This window comes from Cupressus sempervirens, chromosome 5 (assembly GCF_028749045.1).
Source record: "Cupressus sempervirens isolate cs-2001-9-10 chromosome 5, ASM2874904v1, whole genome shotgun sequence".
Lineage (NCBI taxonomy): Eukaryota > Viridiplantae > Streptophyta > Pinopsida > Cupressales > Cupressaceae > Cupressus > Cupressus sempervirens.
Window position 1 is genome coordinate 990,885,812 of NC_143122.1, and position 16,580 is coordinate 990,902,391.

General features: G+C 35.7%; 1 pseudogene; it reads left to right on the top strand.

Annotated features, from left to right (window-relative positions):
• The window catches only part of LOC149559250 (lectin-like), a 71,639-nt pseudogene extending 59,353 nt beyond the window's left edge, over positions 1-12,286 (top strand).
• The last annotated feature ends 4,294 nt before the right edge of the window (positions 12,287-16,580 follow it).

The window sequence follows — 16,580 nt, forward strand, 5'->3', positions numbered from 1 at the left end:
TCAACTCTAGCCAAGTACCATTTGAACATTTGGAATGCATTTGATTTTTGTTTCAGGAACATGAATGTCATCATCCTTGAATAGTCATCTACAAATAGCATTATGTATATGTCACCTTTGTAGCTTTGTACTTTAATAGGACCACACAAATTAGTATGAACTAGCTCTAATACTTCATTAGAAGTATAAGCCTTGCTTTTGAAAGTTGACTTGGTCATCTTCCCTAGTTGGCATTGTTTGCACATGGTGTTGTCAGGTTTCTTCAACTTTGGTAGACCTCTGACTTTCTTCATTTTGCTGATGCTTATCAGATTGTCAAAATTTACATGACATAGCCTCTTGTGCCATAACCATACATCATTAGTTTGAACAATGAGACAAGAAGCATCTTCCATGTCTAGGTAGAACAAATTACTCCTAGTCTAGTCATCTTTTCCTATTAGACTTCCTTGAGAATCATAGATCTTGGCAACTCTATTTTCAAATTCAACCTTGCATCCTATGTTGCCTAACTGTGAGACACTTAACAAGTTATAATTTAGGCCTTCAACATAGTATGCATTATCACATGATATCTTTTTATTAAGCTTGATACTAACTTTCCCTTTGATCTGACATGGTGCATTGTTACCAAATCTAACACTATTTCCTTCATATTGAGTAAAGGAAATGAACTTACTTTTGTCTCCAGTCATGTGATGAGAGCATCTATTGTCTATGATCCATTTGTTATTCTTGTTCATGCAGGTTACCAGGGCAGTTGCTTCATCTTCATCTAATTCATCTTTCATAGCCACATAGACTACTTCATCATCATTCTCGTCAAAGTCTTCTTCAACAATATAGCATCTTTTGCCTTTACCTCTATAGTCCTTGTTGTCCTCTTTCTTGTTCTTAAAGTTGCCTCCATCCTTGTAATTTTTCTTTTGTGTGCATTTGGCTACAATGTGACCAACTTCATTACAATTGAAACAAATGATTGGAAACTTACCTTTGAATTTGCCTCTTCCTCTGTGAAATCTTCTTGCTAGTAATGCCTCCAATTGGTCTACATCATCTTCATCAGTGTTGTTGTCACTAGATAAATACTTTCCTTTTCCACTCTTTTTCTTTGTTTGCACCTCCTCATTGTCTTTTATTATCATCTTGGCTTTGAATGTAGATTCAAAGTTTTCCGGCTTGTAGTTGTCAAAGTTGGATAGCTCAAAGGTAGTGAGTCTTCCAATTATTCCTTCAAATGATAATGTGTTGTCTGGTACACACCTTAGCTCTTGGATGGCTGATACTCTTATAGTATAGATGGGAAGAAAAATTCTCAAGTATTTGCTACATATTGTTTCTTCTGCTAACTGTCCTCCTAGGCTTATTATGGCACTTACCACTTCTTTCATCCTTGCACCGTATTGAGCAACATTCTCTCATTCTTCCATTTTCATGTCATCAAACTTTCCTCTTAAGCTCTCTCTTTTGGCTCTCTTGACATTATCATCTCCTCCATGGATTCTTGATAATGTTTCCCACATATGATGTTCAGTACCACATTCTTTGATGTCATCATACTCGGCATAGCTTAGTGCTGAAGCAATATCTAACATCGCTTGATTGTGCTCCTTCTTCTTGCTCATGTCATCTGCGGTGAGGGGTCCTACAGGGTCTACATGATCAACTGTGATTGAGGTGTGTGCATAGTCACCTATTGATCTAAGATGCAGATTCATCAGACTTTTCCATGCAACAAAGTTGTCTTTGTTTAGCTTGGGAACTTCTCTCTTGGACATCTTGATCTTCCTGTTGCTAGTACCTTGAAACAAATCAGCAATGGGCTCTGATACCAATTGTTAGAATTCTTTAGAATAACTGAGGAGGGTGGGGGGGGGTGAATCAGTTATTCAAATTCTTTTAATGTCCAATTCAATTTTTCTAATAAAATGAGAGTGAATCAGAAGTACTATCCTTTTTACTTTCTTATCATGAATGCAATTAAACATTAAATAATCATGAAAAGTAAACATGCATCACACCATAACACAAAGGATTTTGGTGACCCAGAAACCGTCCAAGAATAAGAAGGTAAAACTGGGGTGGGGATGACACCCACAAAATAACTGCACAATTGATTTCAACCACTTCTAATGGTTTGCCCTATTAAAGGCCTGCCTTGTTAAAGGCTACAACACACTATTAAATGTGACCCTGTTAAAGGATTTCTACACCTTGTTAGGAGTGTGCCTTGTTAGAGGACTTAAGAACATTCAACTTAGAATGCCACCCTATTAAAGGATTTACATAAGGCTGTTAAACCCACCCAAGTCCATGGGATTTATAGTCACCTTCTCAAAAGAATCTTTTATCCCTCTTTAGGGATCTCCTATCCTTCTCCTAAGGATCTCTTATCCTCATCTTGAGGATCTCTTATCCTCCTCCTGGGGATCTTATATCCTTTTCCTGAGGCTTATCCACCTAGCTATTAAGCTAACCTAGCTATGTAGGATTTCAATGTCTAATACAATGGTAAGAAAGTATTAGAAGGGTTTTGACCTGATAAAGATTGTAACTTTAACCTTGCAGATTTCAGATCACTCTTCAGTTCTTTTCTTTGCTTGGCTTTTCTCCCTTGCAGTGCTGATAGCTTGTTCACCCTTATAGATCTGTCTCCTTGAGTTCTTCCACTCATTATGCCAATGCACTCTATGGTCACTTGATCAACTTAGAGTCTTGATGCTCTATGCTTACTCCTCATTGTGTCCTCTTCTTGACACTTCACACAAGCCTTCTCTTGACTTCTTCGCATGACCACACTTATATAATGACCAAGTCCCTCTCACTCGCATGCTTGATCTTTGACCTGTAACTCCTTATAAAGAAGTTATGTTCTTCATTTCCCACTCAAATCTTGAGAAAACGATATTGTTTTCCCTCCAAATCGTTTCTTCCAAAAACTTCATCAGTATTCGCCTTGAATTGGTTTGCATGGTTTTCATAAAATTCGGTGACATCTACTCATAATCCTTATCATTCAACTAATTCACAAAATTCAATGTAGCAAACTTATTGTCATTGATTTGGCAAATCTTTTGACTTAACAAATAATGCAACAACTCGACATCATTGGTTTACTGATGCTCGGCTCCTTCTGTGTTACTTGGCTTCTACTGCATTTGCTGATGCTCAGCACCTAAAGAAATTTGCTCGGCATCCATTACCTTTTTCTGATGCTTGACACCTAAACAATGTTGTGTTACTCGACACCTAAAAAATTCTATGTTACTTGGCACCTGAACAATTATGTGTTACTTGGTACTTGAACAATTCTGTGTTACTCGACACTTGAAGGATTGCTCGGCACATACTGAAGTTGAACTTGCTCTGTTGAAATATCTTAATGGAAAGAATGCTTCTAAGAGGGGGGTGAATCAAAAGTACTAGCTTTTAACCTATTTTTTACAAATCCTTCATAATATTGAAATGTACTTGCATGCATATCAACATTAAGTAATTATGAAAAGCACATGTACATCACCACATAACACTAGAAATTTTGGGTAACCCAGAAACCCTCCAAGAATAAGAAGGTAAAACTAGGGTGGGGATGATACCCACAAAAATTACTGCAGCAATAATGTTTAACCACTTCTGATGGTCGGCCCTGTTAAAGACTTGCCCTGTTAAAGGCTTTACACTGTACCAATAGTGACCTGGTTAAAGGATTTACAAACACTTTACAAGAAGTGTTACCCTGTTAAAGGATTTAATCACCTATTTAAAGGATCTACAAAATAGCTATTAAGCTAACCTATCACCATAGGGTTTCCTTTCTAATATAGTTGCTAGAGAGTATTAGGTATAATAAACCTGATAGTTTACAATCTTTTGATTTTTGAATATAGGCACTTGATCTGCTTTCTCTGATCTTGATCCTCTGAGATCTGATATTCTTCACTCTGAAAAATAGTTTCCCTTACATATCTTTGTCCATCTGCATACAATGAGACTTAGTCTTTCTTATAAAGACATTTGAAGACTTAGGGTTAGATGTGGATCTACGATCCATATTGAATCTCTATTTCTCGCTCATTCCTTGCAATTTTATTATTGGTTGCATGCCTTCTCCATTTTTCTTATTGGTTGCATGTAGATTGCATAGGAAATACAAAAGATTTGATCTTATTATTTAATCCTTTGAGATTCCTCATATGTCAACCATGAAAATGGTTTATATTTGAATTTGTAAAGTTATAGACTCATATATGTATTCTGTGTTACTTGGCACTTACTGATCCAGATGCTCGGCATATGTAACAAACTAGCTTACTCGGCTCCTGTTGCATTTTTGTATTGCTCAGCATCATTTATGACTCGACACTCAAATATCACTCGACACTTGTATCATGCTTGGCACCTAAAGTCATTCGGCACTTGATCTTCACTTGGCACCTGATCCTCACTTGGCACCTGAAAGCTACTCTGCACCTGAAGATCACTCGGCACCTGTTGGATTTCCTGACTCGGCTTATGTTGTGGCTCGGCATACATAGTGTGCTTGGCTCCAATGTAGAAAATGGTTAAGTGTGCTGGCACTCAAATGTTAAAACCATTTTGAGACTAACATGCTCAACTTCAACTAAGAATTTTCTCGGCTCTAACTAGCTAGCTCGGCTCTCTCAAATGAACTTAGTTAGGCTTTACAAATGAATTAGTTAAACCTTACATCTTTGATGTGTCTCAGTGTGTCCATACTCTTTGAGTATGTCATCAATACACTATTTCATCAATGGCTTAGTTGATCCTTATACTTCATTACAACATCATAACTTCAACCTTTCTCTAGCTGCTCTAGTTACATCTTATTGATTGCCTCCTCCTTGTCAATCAACCAATTGATAGTATTTGGATCACTAAAGCAATTTTCATTCCTGCAAGTAGCAAGTTTGACATCAATGACAAAACAATGATTGAAAACATTCTTTACCAGTTCCATTATTCTTCATTCATGATCTTTTCAATCATTTCCAACAAGGGTGAGACAAGTGTCTCAACCTAGAGGAAGTAGAGTCATGGTGGAATCAACCACCTACCATCCACCTATCATCTACAAGGGTGGTGTCTGAATTGGAATTAACCACATGTGATATCTTAGGGGTAGTTGGAGTCAAAAGGATGACTCACAATATCCTCCTAATAATAATGTATAAGAATATATAATTCCTCCTAATTTATGATCTCACCTAAGTAAACTTAACATAAGAGTTAAAGGAAAAGAACCATTTACTCTAACACCCCCCATAAGTGCAACTCAGAGAGTACTAAAATGCAATATATAGCTAATGGGTCCTAGCATTGAAGCCATATTAGGTACCCATGCACAACTAAAAAGCATCCTCTCATAACCAAAAAAAAAGGAGAAAACTCAGTGGGACAAAACTCCTCTCCAAAAGAGAGTAGAAATGAAGCTAAACAACTCTAGAAAAGACACCTATCACACCCAAGTAAGGCACTTAAGTGAATGACCTTGCTCTTAGTGAAGGGTTTGGTGAAGATGTTTGCAGTCTGATTAGATGTCTGGCAGTACTAAAGGTTAAGGACATTCTCATGAATGAGCTCCTAGATATAGTGTGTGTGAATCTCAATATGCATGTTCCTTTGATGATGGACTGGATTGTGAGAAATCTGAATAGCACTTTGATTGTCACAGAAGATGACTGTTGGCTTTTGGAAAGAAATTCCAAAATTGGTAAGGATGTGTTGAAGCCAAATAGCCTCAGTGGCTGAATTAATTACTCCTTGATACTTAGCCTTAGTGGATGAAAGAGAAATAATAGACTACTTTTTGCTCAACCAAGAAACTAGACCAGAACTAATACAGAAGCAATACCCAAAAGAAGACTTGCAATCAGAAGAATCACCTGCCTAATCTGAATCTACATATCCCACTAAGTCAATATCCACACCCATTACATAATGAATCCCATAACTATGAGTATCCTTCATGTAATGAAGAATTTGCTTAGCTTCTTTCCAATGCAACTCATGTGATTCTTGCATAAACCTAGAGACCATGCCCACAACATATGAAATGTTAGGCCTTGTGTGAGTCAAGTTTACGAGGCTACCAAGCAATTGATGATACAAGGTAGCATCAACCAATGATGAAGAACAAGAAGCCTCAAGTTTGACCCCTAACATAAATGGAGTCAGTGTAGACTTGCAGTCAACCATGTGAAATCTAGAGAGCATATCAAGAGCATACTTAGGCTAGCCAATATATATACTTAAAGGTGATTGAGTATCTCAATCTATAAGAAGCAATGAAGGCCTAAGTCATACATTAAGAACCGATCATGAAGGGAAATTTTGAGTGTTGTGATGTGAGATGAGTGACTCCCTGTAATCAACAAATCATCAATATAGAGGACAAGGAAGGTAGGAGTATCATCCTGCTGCAAGATGTAAACATTCAAATTAGAATTGCACTGAGTGAACCCAGATGATAAAAGGAAGGACTCCATCTTGGCATATCAAGCTCCTAGAGCTTGTTTAAGGCCATAAAGGGACTTTCAAAGTCAGAAGACAAGTGTACGATCCTCAATGAACCCTTGTGGCTACTCCATATAGATCTCTTCCTGAAGGTCATCATTAGAAATGCACTCTTCACATCCATCTGATGTACTTCCCAATGACGGGATATAGTGATGGCAAGGACAAGTTTGATAGAATTCATCTTTGCAATTGGTGCAAAGGTTTCAGAGAAGTCAATTCTAGGAACCTGGGAGAATCCTTCGGCGACTAGGTGAGCCTTATACTTATCAACTGACCCATGTGCTACAATTTTTTTTTGATAGATCCACTTGCACTGAACAAGTTTTCTTCCCTTTGAAAGAGAGACTAAATTCCAACTATGATTCCTTTCTAAGGAACTAAACTCTTCTTTCATAGCAGTATCCCCCTCAAGAACACCAGAAGATTCTCAAAATGTTTGTGGATTAGAAACTGTAGCAATAAAGAGATGTGGAGTGTGCTCAAACTAAGACATCATTCTTCTCTCATCTAAAGGATCACCAATCCAATTGCTTGCTGATTCTAATGTATGTCAAGCCCAACAAGGCCCAATATCTAGAGCATGTGGAGAATCTGGAGGAGAATCATTCTCTAAATGATGACTAGAGGAAGATGGATCCTCATCATTTGAAGTAGAAGAATGTTCCTTATCTGGATCAGGAGTATTGAGAACTTCAAAAGAACTATCATCATGTAGTCACAATGTATCCATAGGAATGAATGATGGATAAGTGATAGAAGAACTGGAGGTATTTTCCTCAAAGTGGACACTCCTCTCAAGGAAAAGCTCATGTATGGTGGGATGGAGAAGCCTATAGCCTTTGACACCATCTAGATACCCAACAAATATACAAGGTCTGCTTTGTGGATCCATTGCCTTGCGTTTCTTGGCTGGACTATGGGCCCGTACAGGAGACCCAAACACTCGAAAGTGTTTGATTGTAGGTTTTCAACTAGTCCATGCTTCAAAAGGAGTTACCCTTTGTATGGCTTGATAAGGAACCTAATTCTGAATGTAACATGCACAATTGATGGCCTATACCAAATATTGAGGTGACAATAATTTTGAATGGATCATACTATTGGCCATTTCCTTTAAGGACCTATTCTTCCTTTTGTCAACTCCATTTTGTTGTGGATTATAGGGAACTATGTGTTGAAGATCGATTCCTATGGAGATACAAAATTGCTCAAACCTTTGGTTGACATATTCCCCCACCCCCCCCAAAAATTTTTTTTTATATGTGTGCCAGACCTTGATGAACTTCCTAGTGTTCTCTGCAAAAGCTTTGAACTCTTGGAAATACTCAAAGACTTCAAACTTCTATTTGAGAAAATCTACAAATGTGTATTAGGAAAGATCATCAATGACTATTAAAAAATATTTGGCTTTGCTAAAAGAAGGATGTGGAAATGGTCTTGTCAAATCACTATGTCCTTGGTCCAAAAGTTGAGTGGCTCTTCATGCTTTGCCCCTATCAATTTTTTTTTCAAGATGCTTGCCAAGAATGCATCCTTAACAAACTCCATTAGAAAATTGAATTGAAGGCAACCCTGTGACCATATCATGTTGACTAAGTTGTTGTAAGCAGCGATAGTTCAAGTGGCCAAACCATTTATGCCACAAATGACTCACCTCATTAGAGTGAGTGAGCAATACAGGTGAAGGTGAATCAAGAACAAAGTGAGAGAAGTGATACAATTTTGATTCATTTTTTGCCTTTCCCACTACAATTGTATATCCATTGCTCATCTCACTAATAACCATTGTATCTGGAGTAAACTCAACTCGCTTGCCAAAGCCTGTGTGAGTTATCTGATAAATAGATAGGAGATTAGTTGACAAAGATGGAACACAAAGAACATCATGAAATATCCCTTCACTCACATCAACAAACCCTCTCTCATGCACTTTAGGAGGAGTGTCATCACCCAAAATAATGGATGGCATAGAACATGACTCTAATGAGGAAAAACACTCTTTTGATGAAGTCATGTGGTGTGATGCACATGAATCAATAATCCATGAATTCATTTATGAGACAATAGCTATTGGGGCCTTACCTTTTCCTTTTCCTTTACTTGATTCCTTGGAAGATTCTTGGGAAGAATTTGTCTTGATTGAATTAAGTACTTTGATATTGTTCGTCTCAAGAAGATGGGACAAGTGATCAATTTGCTTCTTCAAAAATTTATGTTCATCATGACCAAGTTTCTTATAATAGGGAAAATTTGTTCTCTCCTTCTTGCGCTTGTTGCTTTTTGAAGAAGATGCATCATTTACTACTCTTGGAGTAGATAATTTCTTTTCTTGATTCTTTTCTACTTGGTACTTTTGTTTCTTTTGTTTCTTAAGAGGCCCTCTTTGTTCTCTTGTGCCCTGATTTGTAGTCAAGGCATGAGACTTAGATGGCTTGATCATGCCCATATGGATCAACTTATCCTACTCCTTTGTTAGTTAATTTGCAAACTCATCAACATAAGGCATTATGTAGTTGTTTCCTAAGGCACTTTTAGTAGCATAGAAGATAGAAACAAACATAGAATATGTAGGAACCAGCTTGGAAAGAATACTTAGGATCAGTTGTGAATCTTTCCTTTCAATTTTACATTCTTTTAACTGCAATCTTAAAGCATTCAACTTAGTGAATAAGTCTTGAATAGTATCAAAGTTGCATGGATTTAATCCTATCAATTCATTCTCTAATTAATGCCCTCTCAATTCATATTGCTTTCCAAATAATCTTTTTAATGTTGTCCATACATTATTAGGAGTTATAGATGATTCCACATGAAAGAGAAGCTCTGGAGATATAGCCATGCATAAGGTACCATATGCTTCATCATATTTGTTGTGCCATTTAGGATTTGATCCATTGTTACTCTATAAAACCCTAACTTCTTAAGATAGATTGGCATTTTAGACTTCCACTTATAGTAGTTGTAGGGTGTGAGTAATGGTATTGTTGAGTGATCCATTTTAGTGCAGAAATAAAGATTGTCTTGTAGAATGAAAGAGAAGCAAGGTTAACATAAGAGAGTAATTAGACCATGAGAGGGTACATGCAAGACTATCCCCCTTTTCACTAATGATTTTGGCACTTTATACATCAGTGCATGTACAATTGCCACTTTTGCAAAATATGGAACACAGTGGACCTCTAATTTTTTATAATTACAACTTCAAATACGAAGCAATAAGAGACTCGTACAATTAGGATACTAGATCACTCAAGGATATAATAGAGTACAAGTGCCAAATAAGGCCAATTTTGACCAAATTCTTAACGTACTATGTCTACCCACAATATCTCAAAATTGATACTAAAGCTGAGAAGTACACAAAATAACACACTTAAAAAAATTGCACCTAAAAAAGTGTTTGTATGAGCTCAAACGATGCCTCTGAAGTTGCAAAATTCAATATTGTACAAGGACTATCATCAAGAACTATAAGAAGGACCCATAATAGGTGGGCCCCACAAGAAGATTGACATTGCTAGAGGTGGGCCCTGTTTAATGTGGGAAAGGTGGTGGTGGGTCCTTCTTGATGTGGGCCTTGCTGAATGTGGACCCCGCTTTGTTTGGGCCTCACTAGATGTGGACCCCACTTGGTGTGGGCCCCACTTGAAGTGGGACTCATTGGAGGTGGACCCCACTTGGAGTGGGCCCCATTGGAGGTGGGCCCCGTACATAGGTGGTCCAAATTGAATGGTGTGCCCCTACTGACAACAAAATGCTCTATTTGCACGTTGTCCTCAAGATTTAAATCCTTCACAGTGTTGCAATCACCATATCAATAAAAACAACATATATGCACAAGAGATTAATGGGTCTTCATAAATCCTTTCTGATTCTCCAATTTGTTTAGAAATGTAAGAGAAGAGTGTACATGATTTCACAAGACCTCCAATAAAAATAATCTACTCTTTAAAATTTGCTCTAATACCATGTTAGAATTTGTATAAAACAAATATAACCAGAATCTAATGAAAGACAAAGATTAATAAAGAGGAAATGAAATTGTTAGAACAACAATACAAGAACAATCTTTGATGTAAATGCTCAAAGGCATAATAGCATCAATATTTCCTAATGTGTAATACATAAGAGCTAGCTTGTTTATACAGGCAAGAGTTAGGAGGATACTTGGATAAGAGTGAGACAAGTGTCTCAACTTGGAGGAAGTAGAGTCGTAGTGGAATCAACCACCTACCATCTAGAAGGGTGATGTCCAAATTGGAATTAACCACATGTGATATCTTAGGAGTAGTTGGAATCAAAAGGATGACTCACAATATCCTCTTAATAATAATATCCAAGAATATATAATTCCTCCTAATTAATGAGCTCACCTAAGTAAACTTGCCATTAGAGTTAAATGAAAAAGAACTATTTACTCTAACAATTACTCCTATTGATTAATCATTACATGTACATAAATGCGCCTAATATACTATTCTATCTAAATAAACTATTAGGGCCTGTTTGGCAAGTGAAATATGGCTAGAATAGGCATCTATCTATTCTTAAAATCTCTAAATTCTCTATTCAAGTGCAGTAACTAGAAATTGGGAATAGACATACAATGGGAATACGTATTCCATTTATGCCCAAAAAAATGAGTATCTCAATTCCACCTAAATAGGTGGAATTGGAATACTTATTCCTATTCCACTTTTTTACTTTGTTAAAAAATTTAAAAAATTGGGTCCATGAAAAATCTGCCCACTCATTTTTGGTGCTCAAGTTTTTATTAGAATGCAGCATCTTTAGTTTTTCATCACTAGTTCGTAGCTCATTTCTATAGGTTCAACTTCTAAGCAGGTGGGAGTAACAAGTTTAGGTATGTGTTCTGCATCATCTCTTTTCTGTTGTTGATACAATCACAGAGTAGGTTTGTTATGCACTCCAATCCATGCCACACATCCTTCTTCTTCCCAAACTTTAATCATCGCCCTAATAACCCTAGTGGGAGATGTAGTGATGCAACCTTCCAGTGAAGGGTATGCCATAATAGTAAGTGGGTCATCACCTAGAAGTATAGGTCATCTTATGTATGGAAACCCCATCAGGCTGGTCCAACCCTTCAACCACAAATCCTCTATTTCTTTTTCCTCCTACTTTTCCTTTTCAATGTCCTTTAGTAATGGGGATGGCCTCGCATTTGTGATTTTACCAAGTGGGTATCCCTCTAGACGCTTAGATAGGCAATGGTTTGGATTGTTTTCACAAAACAATGGACCCAAATCTATTTCCCATATACCAAATTTATTTGCTATGGAGTTTGACTCTACTCTCAACAAGGAGGTCATGGATGTGAATGTTAACCATGTGGGTATTGATATAGAGAGCTTAATTTCCAAAAAGAGTGCTAATGTCTCTGAGATTGAACTAATTCTCAATGATGGCCCCAACTAATCTCCCATCTTGTCAATCTCTCTAGCCCTTGGAAGGATGAAATGTATATTGGATTAGTTCCTCCAGTGGGGACCCCTCTTAGACTAATCTTGTTTATTCATGGAACTTCACTAGTAACCCTTTTTGTTGGCCTCAACACTCATTTCTTGCAAATCCTCATTCAATCTCTATGCAAGATGGACCAAATTCTTCACGTCAAGGATCTAATGATCTTTTGGGCATTCTTTTCTCTTTGTTGTTTGGATTAGTGCCTCTATTCTTTGTACTTAAAACTTCTGTGTTAGTGCCTCTCTTCCTCAAGCTAAATTAATGGGTTTTTTCTCCCAAAAGGGTTTACTCGATGATATATCGTGCTATGGTATAATCTTTATGAATTTTTATAATCTCTTTGTCAATGTGTTTCTAATTATGTAATAATGAAGATTCTTGAAGAAAATTTGCACTATTTCCTCGAGTAGATTAGTGTTGGGAAGCATTATCTGCACTGTAAGCTTCATTTCATATTGAATACAATAATATTATTGAGAAATTGTGGAATATTCATATGACTTGTCTCAAGAAGGAAATTATTATCACTGGGCAAGATATTGATAACTGTATCTACTAAATCAATTGGCTCTAATTATCACATTATTGGGAAAGACACTCCAATCATATCTAGGTGACTGCGGCTACAGTAAAGACGTAAACGATAAGTTTTTCATGGGAAGGATTAAATATCTTCCAAAATCTTCTTGGTATATTATTATTTGGTCTATATTCCAAGGTTTTCATAGGTTAAAGGGTCAAAATATTTTTAGTGATTATCATTTCTTGGAGCCGTGATAATAAGGAGTATCAAGTATGTTTCTTTTTCTTTGCATAACACACATAAAAGTTTTATCAATTGGATATAAACCTTACTAGAGGCACAAGATAATGTTTAGTGTTTGGGGCACATGACTGCAAACTGTTTTACTTGGACAGTGTGGCAAAACTAGGAGCCTCTGTGTTAAAGGGATGTTGGAAGCTATTTTAGCATTTGCATAGAAGTGTGCACTTTAATTATCAATGTAGACTTTGTATACTCACTTCTTTTCCTTCCTATATCTAAAATTCACCACATAATGGTTGTGTCGTGATGACATCATACAAGTCAGATCTCCATTTTATATGCCTTGTAATCTGTTCAATAGAACAGTGCTACCCTATAAGGAAAACTTGTTTGTCTAAACTTTAACTTTGGGGATAGCATTGCCACAACTTTGTACTTATTTATGCCTTTGCAACACATACTTATTCTATTTTGAGCATATGTATTGAATATGTTCTTGAATATTTCATGAGTTTCCTTTTATTAGAAGGTGGTCAAATCTATAAACAGAAAATTGTGATATTCACATTTTTGCGAGTTGTTTAGCATTATTCTTCATTGGGAAAGAATGCTAAAACTAGTTGTAATAGTAAGAAGTTTTTAGTAGTTCTTGCAAGAAACTTAGACACAATCCACAAATAAACATTACACACTCTGCAACTTGCTAACTATTTGACATATTATCACAAGACTTGGGTGTGGAAAAAAGGAGAAATTTTTGGGTAAAAATTAGGTAAGGACCTTTAAAGATTCAATGCTTCACAAGTTGTTCGATGAATTTATGTAAATGCCAAATTCAGGCAAGTGCAAGTTTTTGAACTGTTGAAATAAGAAAGTCACATTTACTAAGGCAGTCACAACAAATGTGGCAGTTCTAAAACGTCCAAAAATACTTTCAAATCCTCTTTCTATTCATTTCTCCCTTCCTATAAACTTGAATGTTCCAGCCTAGATCATGTGTAGATGACCAAAGAAGTAAGAAAGAGTTATTTGAGCTTTGCTTGAACTCTAGTTAGAGTTCATAGTTTAGTGAAAAACATTTCCATAAGTAAACAAAGGAAACTAATGCATAGGAGATCTATTGTAGTGGTCTTTAGAGACTGAAATGAGTTCAAGTTGGTTCTGCGCTTGTAAATTCCCTATCAAATATTCCAACAAAATTGCAATTTTTTTTATTTTCTATCCCTAGGCAAAGCTCTAGATACTTTATGTATCCAAATTACCAACCTCTGATACCTAAAACTTATTTATTATCTCTTATGGTTTGTGTTTAACTTCTTCAAGGAAGTTACTTGATTATTTTATTGATTTTAAATAGTAAGGCAACATGTGCAAAGGTATTTAGTGAGATCATGTTCCTTCATCACATTGTGTTCTTTGCTTGTTGATTGTTTTATTGCATGAATTAATTTGCAGCCTATCTGATCAAGTCCAAAGCTTACCTTCTCAAGCTTCTTTCCTACCTGAAAAAATCCTTTGTTTACCAAACAACCTTTTACTGAATAGACCTAATACCATTCTCAATCGACTCTTGATTGAGGGGGTTTAAAGGAACTCAATTCAACGTCTAAATATTTTAATAGAGGAGAGGGAGGTTTAAGTTTAACTCGAGCCAAGAGCTCTTATACCTAGTATTTGTTATCTATTCTCCGATCATATCCTGCAACTATCATTTTATACCCAAACTCATACTAACTGTGTTGGGATGAGTTTAGAAGACACTCATTGTAAGAGCTTGGTAAATGGATGAGGATAATTTTGAGCAATGAATGTCAACTTTTTGTTATCATGTAAGCTAGACTTTAAAAGAGTGTACTAGTTGCCTTGGATTAATAAATCTTGGATACTAGTCATCCTATCAATGTTTTAGTCTTTAGCCATTTCTGCAAATAGTTGCTAATAGTTAATTTCCTTACCTCTTTCTCAATTTTTCACTTCTACGCCAAGAGTGAAAGATTTGGACCTGTTACCATGCTATAATCCTGTATATTTCATCTAATTTGGATTGAGGACTACAGAATAATGCAATAGATGCTCTTTTCTTAAATTAGTTAAAGCCATTTTATAGAAAATTAATAAGAAATAATAGAAAAAAACATTTTCTATTCCCACATATCATTGTTTGTAAGTATGTATCTATGTTAAAAACTCCATGATGAAGGAGTTATTCTTTACATTATGATGCAACTGTTCAAAGTTATTTTTGGGCAAGTTTTATGTTGTTTGTGGCTTCTTGTGTTCGACTACTAGTGGTGTTGTTACAATTGTGTTGTGTTTCAGAGATTTCTCCTCTTTGGAACTCGTCTTTAATGATAACTATTATTTCATGTTTTAAAAATTCCTCTATAAAATTTGTAAGATTTTTCTTGGACTTTTCATCATTGGAGTTTTCCTTCCTTTATTAAAAAAACTTAGATTTTTTAGTTTGTGCTGATACTAGGGATGTTTCACATATAGATGGCCTGCTTGTGGAGCTTGCGAGGGTTTTGAAGTCAATATTCTTCACAACCAACATTTCTTCCAATCTTGTAAGTTTATAATTACATTTTTGTTTATTTAAGTAACAATTCTTCATGGCTTTGGGTTTTTGCTTTTCATTGAATATTCAGGTTTCAGTGGTTCATTGTCTCTATTTTTAGCAGTTTTTATTGTCTTGATAGTTCTATCACTTTCTTTTATGCCGAGTATTATGCCTTTGCATTTCAAAAACTTCAATTTGATGTGTGTTTTTAACCATTGGACATTTGGCATGCTTAAAGTGGAAGGATTCTCTATTTCAAAAACAAAAATGCATTTTAAATGCACTCTGGTTTTCATTTAAGATTCTCAGTTTTGAAAACTTCAATTTTATATGCACACATCTTCCCTAGATAACATAATGGTAGATTGGATGAATTCTTTTATCATTTCGTCTACTCTATTATGTATATGTAGACTTATAACAAGAACAACAATGTGTATACAAACTTATATAACAGTATCAAATTTTTTTTTTTTCAATGACTCAACTAGGATGTAATACATTATATCTCACACCATACTATTTAGAGAGATATCTAGGTCATTGGTTAATATGTTTATATTTGAAGTTGAAGGTTGATCTGAATGCTTATGATTGTGCCACTTCAATGTTTTTTTCCTATGATTAGGTTATCACTCTTATATCACAAATTAGAAGGGGTCAGATACTTTCATTGAGACTAATTGCCCTAATATTCATTGCAAAATATTCTAAGATTGAGAATGAATTTGAGTCCTCATAAAATATTTTGATTGCCTCAGATGAAGTAGAGACTAGTGGTTGTTTCTCTTGGTAGTGGTGTCAAGGATGTTCTCTACTATACATTTTCTTTTAACTAGTCCCCTAAAGCTTTGTTCAAACAATGGTAGCCTCTTCCTATGGAAAATGTCATAATACATTGTGTATGCTAATAAATACATATACATATTATATTGCTTGAAAATATTTTTCATATTTTTCATTCACATACTAGATCATAATATCATAACAGTCCCAAGTATCTCTTGATATTTTTTAGGCTTCAATGGGTTTTCATAGCCAAGGTTATGAAGTTGCTTTCACTTTAGTGCAAGGAGTTTGCAACCAAGGTTATGGAGTCCATCTTCTATTCTTGTCAAATGCCTTTTTTCTTCAAAAAATTTCTTGCCTTCTCATTCATTCTCCTCATCTTCAATGATATGGAAATCTAAATTAAATCTATATACATGTTTATAGGGTGTTTGATGGATT